Genomic DNA, 14190 nt, shown 5'->3' on the forward strand with positions numbered 1-14190 from the left:
ATCCTCTGTCGAGAGCTCTGGGAGGTACGATAGAGATAAGGTAGTTTTTGATGTAAATATCGTATTCTGCTGAAATCCTGTGGAGCTGGGGAAGGCACGATAGATACCCTCCACCTTACTAATGAAGAAAGCAGCTAAATCCTCACAATGGTAAGAAGAACAAATCTCGGCGGCTGATGCTCTGCAAGTAGTAAGATCTTTAAGCACCTTGAAAATGAGTTTGGCAGGGTTGGTACTAGCACTGAACTCACTAGAGAAATAAGCGGCCCGAGCCCTACAAATAGCTCTATGGTACTTCTTGATGGCAGCGAGGTACAAAGTTTTTCTTTCAGGTTGGTATGACTTACGCCAGGCTCTTTCGGCTTGTTTGCCGGATTATTTTAAGAGCCGAAGCGAGTCATCATACCAAGGACTAGAATCAGTACGCCGCTGTTTACTCTCAGCAATAGGGATCAACTTATCCAAGGCTTTAGTCAACCAGTTACAGTAGAGATCGTAGCCTGACTCAACGTCAGTAAAAGGGCCCAAAGGAACAGCGCCCAGAAGCTGATGAAAATCACTCAGTTTCAGTTTTTTCCAAGGGCGTCTAAGAGTAGTAGAAGTAGGGGCAGTTGGAGGTAGATCATTAAGCGTGAGATGACATTCAATTAAATGGTGGTCCGTCCAGGCCATGGGCCTAGGAGACAGGACCTTAACCGATGCAAGGTTAGTAAAAAAAGGATCCAGAATGTGACCACCAACATGAGTATGATATTCGACTAGTTGGAATAGTTGAAGAGCCTCCAGATCGGCACGAGTGCTACTGGCCGCCGAAGGACAAGGAGAATCAAAGTGGAGATTAAGATCCCCAATAATGCTGAAATTAGCAGCTTTCAGGGCCAAAGAGCTGACTACATCAGGGAGGGCAGCCCTAAAGGCAGCATCCGGGCCCGGGGGCCGGTAAATAAGTAGGCCAGAAAAGGTGAAATGCGGATTAACAGAAACAGAGAAATAGGCACTTTCACTAAAAACAGTGTGTCCCCGCGCTGTGAAAACAGAGCAGATATCCACCTCAGCCAACAGGTAGGGTAGAAGCGGACCGAGAACCTAGCATTATTTCGGGAAGAGGTAAGTTTTCAGTTTCTGACAGAACCTCATCTCCGATGGTTCCATCCTGAGCTCAATCGGCAGAACATTCCATTGTTTGCTGGCCAAGTATCTGAACGATCTGCCACCCATCCGTGCTCAATAAATTCAGGGTACCTGGAAGAGCATACTTCCTAGGGATCTCAGAAGTCGCTTAGGCTGGTGCACGGTCAGTAATTTTTGCAGGTAAGTAGGACCCTTTCCCTACGCAATGCGCTGAACCGTACACATAGTTTTAAACACAAAACGCTCATGGATGGGTAGCCAGTGCAGCGTGGTTAAAGCGCATCTCCCTGAAGACTTCCTTGAGAGATTCAGTGCGAGTCTGGCCGCCGCGTTCTGTACGCATTGCAGTCGATGTAATCCTTTCTTGCTCAGGCCAATACATAATGAGTTCCCGTAGTTTAGGTGGGGTGTAACTGGGCTGTGAATCAGCGTCTTCCTGCTGGTTGCAGGAAGTAAGTCCAGAGTTTTTCGCAGGCTCTTTAGGATGCCGTAGCATTTTCCGGCTACCCCTCTAGTGTGGATTTCGAAGGACAGATTGACGTCCAATCTCACCCCCAAATTTTGCACCTGCTCCGAGGGGCAGGGGGTAGGCCCCAATTCCGGCGGCCACCACACTGAGCACCAAATGGAGGGAGCTTTCCCTATCACTAGGAGCTTGGTCTTACTCGCATTGAGGCGCAGGCAGTTGTTACTCATCCAGGCTGCCAATTCCCCAAGACAAGCCGAGAAATTCGCAGCAGCCTCTTCTGGGGGCTGGGACAGTGTCACCACCAATTGAGTATCATCGGCGTAGGACACTATCTCCACCCCATAGGCTTCCACTGTCCTAGCAAGGGGTTCCGTATACAGATTGAATAGTGTAGGGCTCAAAATATATCAAATTGTATATCAATATTTTTACCCATCTGTATCGAATGAAATTCCTCAATCCTTTTCTGTAGATTGTCCAATACAGCCTTGGCATTGGCAACAATACTGTTCGTTCAGATCTTCTCCTCTAAATCACTTATTTGGCATTTGAGCTCATTCAATTCTTTCAAGGCTGCCTCAATACCCAGCACCATCCACTGCCGGGAACAGTTGTACCAGATGATTATTTTTAAATCTCTTGCTGTGTGTGAAGATGGGTATATTTCTCACTTGTAGTCGTAACAGGATCACATTTCCTTTAAAATCCAATCCATTCCAAAAATTCTTTATTTCGGCCATTTAGGCCATAAAAGATACATATAAAAACATACATTGCAAAACATCCACATTATATTAAAACATTGTGTTAAAACATACTTTGAAAGAGGAGATAAAAGAAAAAATAAATCAATTCCCTGTTGGTGATCAGAAGGTACATTGGCAATACAATTATATAGAAGTTCCGTCCTTTGGTAGTCAGGCTTTTGATAGTTTTCTCCTGATGTGCCACATGGCCATTAAAAATTTAGCAACTGCAAATACTATATGAGGGGAAGTATTTGTTTTCAATATTCTGTGTGAGATCACAAAGCTCCTTACGCCCAAGTTCCTACATAGAGGCACTAGCCAGTGTTTCCTTGGTCTATTGTAGGCTGGGCAAAAGAACAAGACATGAATTTCCTCCTCATCATAGTTGCTACAGCCAGGGCATGTTTTGTCATCCCCCTTTGCCCATTTACATGTAAAAGATTTAATGGGCAATGTACCAAGCCTCCATTGGATGAATAGTTTTCTTGCCAATATCGGGAAAATGATATCCATAAAACTTTCAAAGTGATAAGAATTCTTGGAGTCCAGAAATCGTTCAGTTAAAATCCCATTGTGGGGTGCAAGCACAAGGGAAGCAAGACTTCTCTCCTTATGAATCTCCACCAGTCTTTTTCTGGAGACTTTTTGACAGCCTAACTCAGGGGCCTCCCATAGCTCATGAAGACTCAGCCGGTACAGTTCTTTCTTTACAAAAGCCAACCACGGAATTCTATCACATTGGTTCAGGTTCATTACGTGGATAAGATCTTGCCTGTAGTGTGCAAGCTCAGTGGTGGTCCAGAGCCTGTGCCAGAATCTTAGTGGCTTTGATTCCAGATCCTCACGCATCTGTATCGAATGAAATTCCTCAATCCTTTTCTGTAGATTGTCCAATACAGCCTTGGCATTGGCAACAATACTGTTCGTTCAGATCTTCTCCTCTAAATCACTTATTTGGCATTTGAGCTCATTCAATTCTTTCAAGGCTGCCTCAATACCCAGCACCATCCACTGCCGGGAACAGTTGTACCAGATCACGCTAAAATTATTTTTAAATCTCTCGCTGTGTGTGAAGATGGGTATATTTCTCACTTGTAGTCGTAACAGGATCACATCTCCTTTAAAATACTCTGTAAGCAATTTGCCCCATAGTTTGTCCTTACAGCCTTCTTTCTTAACCTTTTCAACTCATGTCAGCTTGGTTACTTAGCACCTTCAATGCTCATGACGAGCTCAGCTCGTCATGAGGCACGGTGCTCCGGTACTCATGATGAGCTGAGCTGGTCATGAGCCGTTGAACGCTCACACACTGGGCTAATTCCCCTGCTGTGCTGAACGTTCCACGGAAACGGGTGTGGTCGCACACAAGCACTGTGCCTCATGACGAGCTGAGCTCGTCATGAGCACGGGGGCGCTGTGCGCACCCCCAGCCCCCCAGCACAGCGGGGGAATTACCCCCGCTGCGAAAGGGTTAAATTATGGGGGCTATAATGTTATTTAACAAAGAATCTGTCTCTTGACAGCTATTTGTACATGTGTGGTGGGCCGCACAAGAGATTTTTCTATGTCATCACATATGTTTGATGCCATGTTTTGACTGGAATCGGTTACTGGCATTATTTGGCCTTGAGTACGCTGTGGAGTTATCTGTTCTTTCATATTGGTGTGCTTTTGTACCTCCAATATGACGGTCCGGAGGTCAGCACTTCAGTGTTTAGACTCGAATACAGATAACAAGGCAGCATCCGTTGCATCTTCCTTCTGTATCGGCAATTGAAGAAGCGCTGTGCACAGAGGAGCATGGAGCTCTTCTGCTTGTGAGTATGGACATGTTTTGTGGGCAGATTTTCAGTTTTGTAGATTACTTTACAAATAATAGGGGTGGTAAGTGACCTTTCTTTTCTTCTTTTCTCCTCCCCGCAGTAATGTTTAATGCCTCAGTGATTTACGGGACTACAGAAAATTATTATAACGTTGTGGCAGTATTAGGGACTTTTTGAATAATTGGGCTGTTAGTCTTGGGGTATAACTTTCTTTGAAGTCACTGGTCACAGATGACACTGGTATCAAGTCAACAATAAGCACTTTAATTAAGACACTGGTTAGTTTTGGTAATTGGGCTATTTCCAGCATATATTCAGTATGCATTTGAAGCAGTGACAACCACATAGGGCTCTCACATCTAGAGTAGCCATCCGTGTGGATACTTGTAAATAAGATACTTTGGACCACTGGACTACACTTCGGATTTTGATTGCATATCTAATGAATTTGAATGTTGAGGTTGATAAAGGCGATATTGGCGTACTCTGGTTTTGCCTGAGCCCTGATTCCAGGTCCACATAGTGTACAGTGGTTAAGTACATGAACTGTGGATAATAGTTTGTGAAATTTGCAATATTTAACTTTTGATTCTGTCTTAGAATGTAGGGAGATAGATGGTTGATGCTATCCAACCCATGCGAGGGTGATGAACAACTACAGAGGTGGTTCTTACCTGTTGTTGTTTTTCACTGATACAGGCACAGTACTGATACTTAAGTTTTTTCGCTCTCTGTTTTTTTGTGCGCAGGTGTGTTAGTTGGATGACAAAGTCCTGAGGAGACCCTGTTATTAATTTGGGGTTGAGGCATCAACAAACCCCCAATTGGTTGACACCTACAAGTAACAAGAAAGGATTGTGCATGTATTGGAACCTCCCTCTGTTTCTCTGAGCCAATGGGATTATATAACATTTGGGAACTGTATAGTGTCTTTGTGTATTAATTTGTTGTCAATATGATCACCTTGTGAGCACAGTCGTCTGCACTATATTCCTATATTTTGCATCAGATTGCAAATGTATGAATACAATACATGTTTGATGGAAATTCTTACTTTGTCCAGTATTGTGTTTTCTATACTAATGTTTTACAGTAATGTTTCCCCACAATCAAATTGAATTGAATTATGTTAAAACAAGATGGAGCCCTCAAGCTCATGGATGAGGTCTATTTTCTTTTGAACGAGTCCCCAATTACATTTTGTTGAGATTTATATAGCATTTCCACTTGGGACACACACATCCTTCTTTCTTTTTAGGTTGCAGCTTACCAGACAGCTCAGGTGTCTGGTTGGCTATGGCTTTGTAGTTTGTAACTCACTTTTTCTGGCTTTCTATATGCTAGCTTTATTTGCTTTAGGCCGTCCAGCTTGAGTTTTTTGCTCCTGTTGCCCATAACGCATTTTAAAGTATCCTTCTGACTGCTCCCTTTCTGTAAACAGGCATTTTAAACTTGTTCTTATCATATCACATTTGCTGTGCATTCAAAGATAGAAGTTAAATGTCAGGCGACATCTTCTGAGGAAGGGAGCTCGATGTATACTTTTCTTTTTCTGGCTTGAAAGTGAAAGGATTTATTTGATAGTGACGAAGGCTACTGTGGGTAATTCTGAGAGTGGTGGCAATACATATTTTAATACCATCAAAACAAATCCTTACACAGGCGATGACATTTCCTCACATTATATATAGTACTAGCAGCCCGTCCCGACGTTGTCCGGGTATGAATTGCTGCCGGCCAGTAGTATAATATTTTGTAGGATTTCGTTTTGATAGCACTTCTTATCTGTGACAGGCCTATGAAACGCTCCGATTCACAGTGCACTGCTGATGAACTTGAGAGTGCGCGTTCAGTAGTGTGTGAACTCGAGTTTCCCTACTTTATTTTTCCTTGCAATATTATATAGCGCAAACTCGACAACATGGCATGAGCACAATTTACATTACAGAAGAACACATTCATTTGTGGTAGGCACGGGGAGACAAAGCGAGTTGCCTGGAATCACAGGATGTTGAGCTGATGCCGAGATACGAACGTAGCTCCCCAGCTCTAAAGTACGCAATTCTAGAACTTGTGGTGGGAGATGTGTCTAAAAGTGTATGTCGGTGCTGGCCATCAATGAGAGAGACCTGTGCATTTTTCAAATCGGTGGTGAAAAAATATGAGTATGTTGCTGGAGATGTGGGCCGCCGTGCCACCAATGTACTTACTGGGGAGGGTAAACACCCATTATTCCGCAACTTTCTTTCCGCATACCATCACTCCGCATACTTTCATTACGAAAGTACCATAACTCCGCAATCCCATTGTAACGCATGGCATTACATTTTATATGCTTTTACCACGCATACATTTACAACAAAATTCGTTGTAAATGCATGAATGGTAAAAGCATGTTTTTTTTATGTTTGGATAAGGTAAGTATGGGTATAGGGGTATATGTTTTGGGGTACTGAGGTATATGTTTTTGGGTGTTTGGGTATTTTAAGGGTTAAGATATAGTTTGGGGTTATGGGGTACAGGGGTAGTTTTAGGGTTTAGGGATAGGTATGGGTTTTGGGGTACAGGGGTATTTTTAGGGTTCAGGGCTAGGTTTGGGTTTTAGGGTAATGGGGTATTTTTTGGGTTCAGGGGTAGGCTTGGGTTTTGGGGTACAGGGGTATTTTATGGGTTCAGGGCTAGGTTTGGGTTTTGGGGTACAGGGTTTTTTTAGGGTTCAGGGCTAGGTTTGGGTTTTGGGGTACAGGGGTATTTTAGGGTTCAGGGCAAGGCTAGGCTTGGGTTTTGGGGTACAGGGTTATTTTTATGGTTCAGGGCTAGGCTTGGGATTTGGGGTACAGGGGTATTTTTAGGGTTCAGGGGTAGGTTTGGGTTTTGGGATACAGGGGTATTTTAGGGTTCAGGGGTAGGTTTGGGTTTTGGGGTACAGGGGTATTTGTAGGGTTCAGGGCTTGGTTTGGGTTTTGGGGTACAGGGGTATTTTTAGGGTTCAGGGGTAGGTTTGGGTTTTGAGGTACAGGGGTATTTATAGGGTTCGGGGCTAGGTTTTGGGGTACAGGGGTATTTTTAGGGTTTAGGGATAGGTTTGGGTTTTGGGGTACAGGGTATATTTATAGGGTTAAGACGGGTTAGTGTTTAAGGGTGTTGGGGTATTTTAAGGAGTAAGGGTGGGTTATGATTATTGGGTGCAGGGGTAATTAAAGGGAGCAGGGTGGACACCCGGAGCAGGAATGTACAGAACCTGGGAAGAAAAAACAATAAATATTGGGCACAACGCTTGCTTTTTTTCTGTAATCCCGCGCCCTGCACAGGCCCACGCCCCCAGCACACTCCCACAGCACACGATATGAGACATGGCATGAAGGGCGGAATGTACCACACGCCCCTAGCGTTTGTCACCCCCCCAGCACACGCCCACAGCACAAAGCAGAAACGCCCACAAGGGACTACTTTGCTGGCACGGTTCTTTTACCTTTTAAATGTATATGGTGGGCATCTGCATAGCCTATGTCCTTCTGCTACAACTGCCCTCTCCAACGCTGTATTGGGTGTTGTGATTGGTGCTGTGGTTCCTGAGATTACCTGCCTCAAAGGTTTGGGCTCTCTCTTTATTATATTAGTATAGATTAGTATAGATATAGATATAGATGTGCGCTGGATACAGTGAAACTGTACATCTGTGCAAATGTAATGTGTTGTCTGTAATTCCAGTGAGCTACCACACCATGCATTCTCCACTTTACCACACTCCACTCTACTATGCACCACTCTATGTCAATACACTGTGCTCTGCAACTCTTACTCTATGCCACTGCACTCTACACCACTCCACACTGCGTCACTGCACTGTACTCTGAACCATTTCACTCTTCGCCACTTCAGGGTACGCCTCTCAACTCTTCATCACTCTATGCCAGAGGTCTTCAAACTTTTTGATGCCGAGACCCCTTGTAAAACCTTTTTAGGCGTAAGGACCCCCTTCCTAAAAAGTTTCTAGAAACTGGTACTCCTCATCATCAACTTTTGACAACCATAAATGCGCCTGTTAGACCTCATCACATCCCTCCATCATTCATCCACCCACACTTTCACGCATCCATCCATCCATCCACCCTTTCATCCTTCCATCCATACATACATCCTTCATCCATCCACCCTTCATCCTTCCATCCATACATCCATCCTTTACCCATCCACCCTTCCTTCCATCCACCCATCATTCATCACCCACCTTTTCACACATCCATCCATCATTCATCCATGCAACATTTTATCCATTCATACATCCATCCACCCTTTCATTTTCCATCCTTCATCCACCCACCCTTTCATCCTCCCGTCCATCCATCCTTCACCTATTCACCCTTTCATCCATCCACCCACCCTTTCATCCATCCATCTACCATCATTCATCCCACCACCTTTTCACACATCCATCCATCATTCATTTATCCACCCTTTCATCCATCCATCCTTCATCTGTCCACCCTTTCATTCTTCCATCCATACATCTATCCTTCACCAATCTATCCTTCATCAATCCACCCTTTCATCCTTCCATCCATCCATAATTCATCCATCCACCCTTTCATTCATCCATCCATACATCCATACATCCATCATCCATCCATTCACCCATCCTTTACCCATCCACCCTTCCTTCCATCCACCCATCATTCATCCACCCACCTTTTCACACAACCATCCATCCATACATCCACCATCCATCCATTCACCCATCCTTTACCCATCCACCCTTCCTTCCATCCACCCATCATTCATCCACCCACCTTTTCACACATCCATCCATCATTCATCCATGCAGCTTTTTATCCATCCACCCTTTCATCCTCCCATCCATACATACATCCATTCTTCATCCATCCACCCTTTCATCCTCCCATCCATACATCGATCCTTCATCCATCCACCCTTTCATCCTTCCATCCATTCATCCATCAGTCATCTATCCACCCTTTCATCCATCCATTCACCCATCATTCATCCACCCATCTTTTTACATATCCATCCATCCATCATTCATCCATCCACCCTTTCATCCATACATCCTTCATCCGTCCACCCTTTCATTCTTCCATCCATACATCTATCCTTCACCAATCTATCCTTCATCCGTCCACCTTCTCATCCTTCCATCATACATCCATCATTCATCCATACACCCTTTCATTCATCCATCCACTCATCATTCATCCACCCACCTTTTTATCACACATCCATCCATCCTTCAGCCTTTCATCCATCCATCCACCCATCATTCATCCACCCACCTTTTCTGTGCCTCTCTCATGGGGGAGGGGGGGGGGGGGAAGGGGGATCAGTATATCTCTGTGTCGTCTTCCTTCTTCTTTCCCACTCATGGGAGGGCATCATTGTGCCTCCCTGCTGGGGGCGGGGGACGTGTCACGGGACCCACAGCTCCAGGTGCGCAATATACATTAAACTCAAGGGGCTACACTACAGCCACTCCCCCAGCCCCCTCAGCTCCCCCCAGCTCGTGTATGTGAGCCCGGCTGTAACAGCTTCAGGGACACACACACAGTCACACCCAAGTACTTGACAGGTCTTTAAAAGACCTTTTACTTGTTAATGAGGCGTTGATGTTTTTCACACCTCGCCGTGAGCACCCTCAGCCCAATGGCAGGAACTGCACTCTGCAGAATCTGCGACCCCCTTACCAGGACTCCACGACCCCCCTGGGGGTCGCGCCCCACAGATTAAAGACCGCTGCTCTATGCCAATGCACTCTACCCGACTCTACTGTACACCACTGCACTCTATGCCACTCCACTCTATGCCACTCCACTCTATGCCACTCCACTCTGCAACACAGTACTCTACTCTGTACCAACTCCCCTCTGTGCCAGTGCATTCTAGGCCATCCACTCTATGCCACTCTAATCTACGCTGCACCTCTGAACACAACCCAGCTCCACTCTTCCCTGCCCCACTCCATTTTACCATGCATCATTTCACTCTATGTCACTTCACTCTACTCTGAAACAATCTGCCCTGTGCCAGTCCACTCCATGGCACTGCAATATATGCTGCACCATTCCACTCTGAGCCATTCTACTGTACTCTGTACCACTCTACTCCACTGCACTCTACTCTGACCATTGCACTCTCTGCCAAGGCACTCTACACCACCTTACTCAAAACAAATGCACTCAATGCCACTGCTCTCTTTGAAAATCTACTCTGCACCACTGTACTCTACGCTATTATACCAGTCTATGCCAATGCACTCTACACCACTGCACTCTGTGTTACTGTACACTACTTCACTCTATGCCACTGCACTCTACCCTCCACTGCTCATCTCTACACCACTCTAATCTACTCTGCACCACTGCACTCCATATCACTGCCCTGTAAGTGACTCTACACCACAGCAATCTATGCCACTCTCGTCTACACCTCTACACTCTATCCTGCACCACTTCACTTTACCCTGCACCATTTTACTCTACTCTGAAACAATCTACTCAACGCCACTGTACTCTATGCCACTCTACTTAACCATGCTCCGCCCTACCCTGCGCCACTCCACTTTATGCCATTGCACTCTACGCTACTGCAATATATGCTGAGCCACTCCACTCTACTCTACACCACTGTACAACAAGGCCCTGCATTCTATGCCATGCGCTCTACACCAATTTGCTAAAAACCAATGTGATGTGAGCCACTGCACCCAATGCCAATCTACTCTGCACCATTGTACTTTATGCCACTTCACTCTACGCCACTCTACTCCACTCCACTCTATGATGCTCTACTCCATTAAATTCTACTCCGCTCTATGTCACTCCACAACACTCTACTCTGTGCCACTCTACAACACTACTCCACTCCTCTCTATGCAACTCCCTATATGCAAGTCCATGCCACTTTACTCTAGTCTATTCTACAACATTCTACTCCACTCTATTGCACTGCACTCAACACTACTTCAGTTCTCCAGTCTACGCAACTTCACTCCATGCCACTTTATGCCACTCCACTCTGTGACACTCTACTCCACTATATGCCATTCCACTCTACTCTACTACACTCTATGCCACTCCACTCTACGACACTCTACGACAATCAACTCCACTCTATACCGCTCTACTCTAGAACATTCTAGTCCACTTCACCACTCTAGCATGCTCTACTCCATTAAGCACTACTCCCCACTGTGCCACTCCACAAAACTCTACTCCACTCTATGCCATTCTACAACAATACTCCACTCTACGACGCTCTATGAAATTCCCTCTATACCACTTTACTCCAATGTATTCTATGACACACTACTTCACTCCACTCTATGCCACTCCAGTACTCCAATCTGTGCCACTCCATTACACTCTGTGCCACTTCACTATAACACTATTTCACTCTACAAAATGTCTCCATTCTATGCCACTCCACTCTATAACAATCAATTCCACTCTACACCGCTTTACTCCAGAACACTCTACTTCACTTTATGCTACTCCTCTCTGCTATACACTACCCCTCACCACTCTATGTCACTCCATTCTATGACACTCTACTCCACTCTGACACTCAATTCTGCGACATCCTATGCCCTTACACTCTAATGCACTCTACTCCCTCCATGACATTCCACAACACTATTCCACTCCACTGTACACCCCTCCACGAAACTCCACTTTACTCCACTTCATGATACTCAATTCTACTCTACATCACTCCACAACTCTTTATGCCACTCCATAACCCCCTGCTCTGTTCAATGACACTTCACTTTACAACATTCCACGCCACTTTCATTTCTGCCACTAACTTTTAGCTATGCCAAACTGCTGCTAAGCTGGTGTACAATATGGCTAAAAAACAGTGGCAAAGCCAATAGCTCTTGTATAGGCGGGACCCATAGGCTTTGACAATGCTTGTTTTCCATTGGCAGCATATGGATTCCTTTTCTGCTGGTGAGCCAACTGTGTGGTCTTGCACCAGCATTTGCTTGTTTGGGGTTTCCTGGTCCTAACCTCGGCACTACAGCCTTCCTTTTGTTTTTAAAGCCAGCTTTGGTAGCTGTGCCAAACCGACCCCACACCTGCCAGTACAGTTCCTCGGGGAGCTGGAACCTTCCGCTACCTTCTCCCTGCCCACTCCATGCAGACTGGGTACAGATGGGGTGTGCATCTTGGTCACAGGGAGCGGGGTGGCACACTGCCATGCATGGGGACCGGGTGCACCACACCGGCATGCGGGGAGACAGCAACAGCTTTAGGGTCCAGAGGATGGGGTCCATGGACCCTATCAAACATGCACAATCCCATAGTGAGATGAGGGCTTCCCGGGGGCATGAGGCACTCCAAGAAGAGGGCCTCTCGTACACTCCGGCCCCACAATCATATTTTCAAAAACTGCACCGATGCCCTGGCCCACCCGGGGATATTCAAATAAATTAAATAAATTAAATAAATTAAGGTGCCTACACTTTAAAAACAATTCTCACTGTACCACAGTACTACTATGGTGCAGCAAAACAATAACAAATATTTGTAATTTTTGTCCCAGGGGTCCCTATGTGACCCCCTCACATGACCTGGTATCCACATCATTCCCCCTTTAGTCCTTTTAAAAAAACATTTTAAGGACAGGGGACCAAATTCTGTTCACAACATTTCTGTTCATTTTGTGGTCAGCCAATCAAAGCACTTTTTCCCAAAAATTCCCCTCAGCCAATCACAAGGCTTTAATTTTCATTTTATTTCAGCCCAACTATAAATATATCTATACTTTTGTAACCTTAATTTGTCCAAAACTACTGAACATACTAACACCAAGTCATAAAAACACGTTTACTAGGTAAAGATCAATCTTCATGCCGAATGTGGTTCAATTCTGTTCAGCCATTTTAGCTGCATGACCGTTTAACATTCCCTACGGAAACTGCATGGGAAGAATACATTTTGGGACTCCCCCCTTTCTCACTTCCTCTGTTTGATGGATCACCCTGAAACTTTACAGGAAGGAACTGTGGTGGATGAACTTTTTTCTGGAAAGTTTGTGTAGAATGGTCAAACGGCACCAAAGTTGTTAGCAAAACAAAAGTTTGCTCTTCCTATGGAAACACTGACCCAATTAGAACTACACAGTGGTGACCGCCACTGCATAATAGTAATATATTACACAGTGGTGGAAAGTTAGTGATATCTGGGTATGGTCATGCAATCTGTTTGTTCTTGTTCTTTCTGCAATATATTATTTCTGCCATAGGCCATAAAATGGTTCACACTAAAAACAAAATTAAAATGTTTCCACATCCAACTATACATTATTCATGGTGAATTTCCTCTCAGTGCATATAGCATACAAGGCTTTTCTATTTGTGTTTCAGTCCAAAGTAATCAAACAAACAAGGACACGGCCCCAGGCAAGAACCTCCTATGGCCTGGAGGAAAAATAAGTGCTTGTCCTTAAGTCTATCTTTTGGTCTTGTGTTGAAGAAAGGCCATACTTTGCGGAGTTCCTAATAACTTTTTGTTTTAGTTAAAACGGGTAAAATGCACATTTATATATATCAATTTAAATTTTAACATTAGAGAATATACAGTATTTACATTAAAGCCGCCCTCATTCAAAATAAAGCGCTTCGAGAGAGAAGTAGATTATTTACTTCAATATCACATGTTCAACCCCTTCTTACTCTGTGCAAATCATATTGCTCATATGTATTTAGATATAGCAAATATTATGTATGGTATTTTACTGTGTTTCAACACTCTTAGGGCATCTTGATGTTTTCTGAACCCTAACATGTTGCACAGTGGGCGAAACCATTTCTTTCTTGCCCTGGCATATGCTGGGCAATAAAAGAGGATATGCACAATGTTTTCAATGTGGCCTAAGGTACATAAAGTGTGAGTTAACTCTCCTTTGGTTTCCCAGCTTGCGGTATAGCTCTTAATCTGAAGAATTTTGTACAAGATTCTTGCCAGGTGTTGCTGGATAATGTCAAGGAACTCTTCATAGC

General features: G+C 44.6%; 1 protein-coding gene across 1 annotated transcript in view; it reads right to left on the minus strand.

Moving 5' to 3' along the window:
• The window catches only part of LOC147747319 (FRAS1-related extracellular matrix protein 1-like), a 1022199-nt gene that overhangs the window by 254363 nt on the left and 753646 nt on the right, over positions 1-14190 (minus strand). The gene's annotated exons all lie outside the window — the stretch shown is intronic.

The sequence above is a fragment of the Lissotriton vulgaris genome, chromosome 1_1 (genome assembly GCF_964263255.1).
Source record: "Lissotriton vulgaris chromosome 1_1, aLisVul1.2, whole genome shotgun sequence".
Classification (NCBI taxonomy): Eukaryota; Metazoa; Chordata; class Amphibia; order Caudata; family Salamandridae; genus Lissotriton; species Lissotriton vulgaris.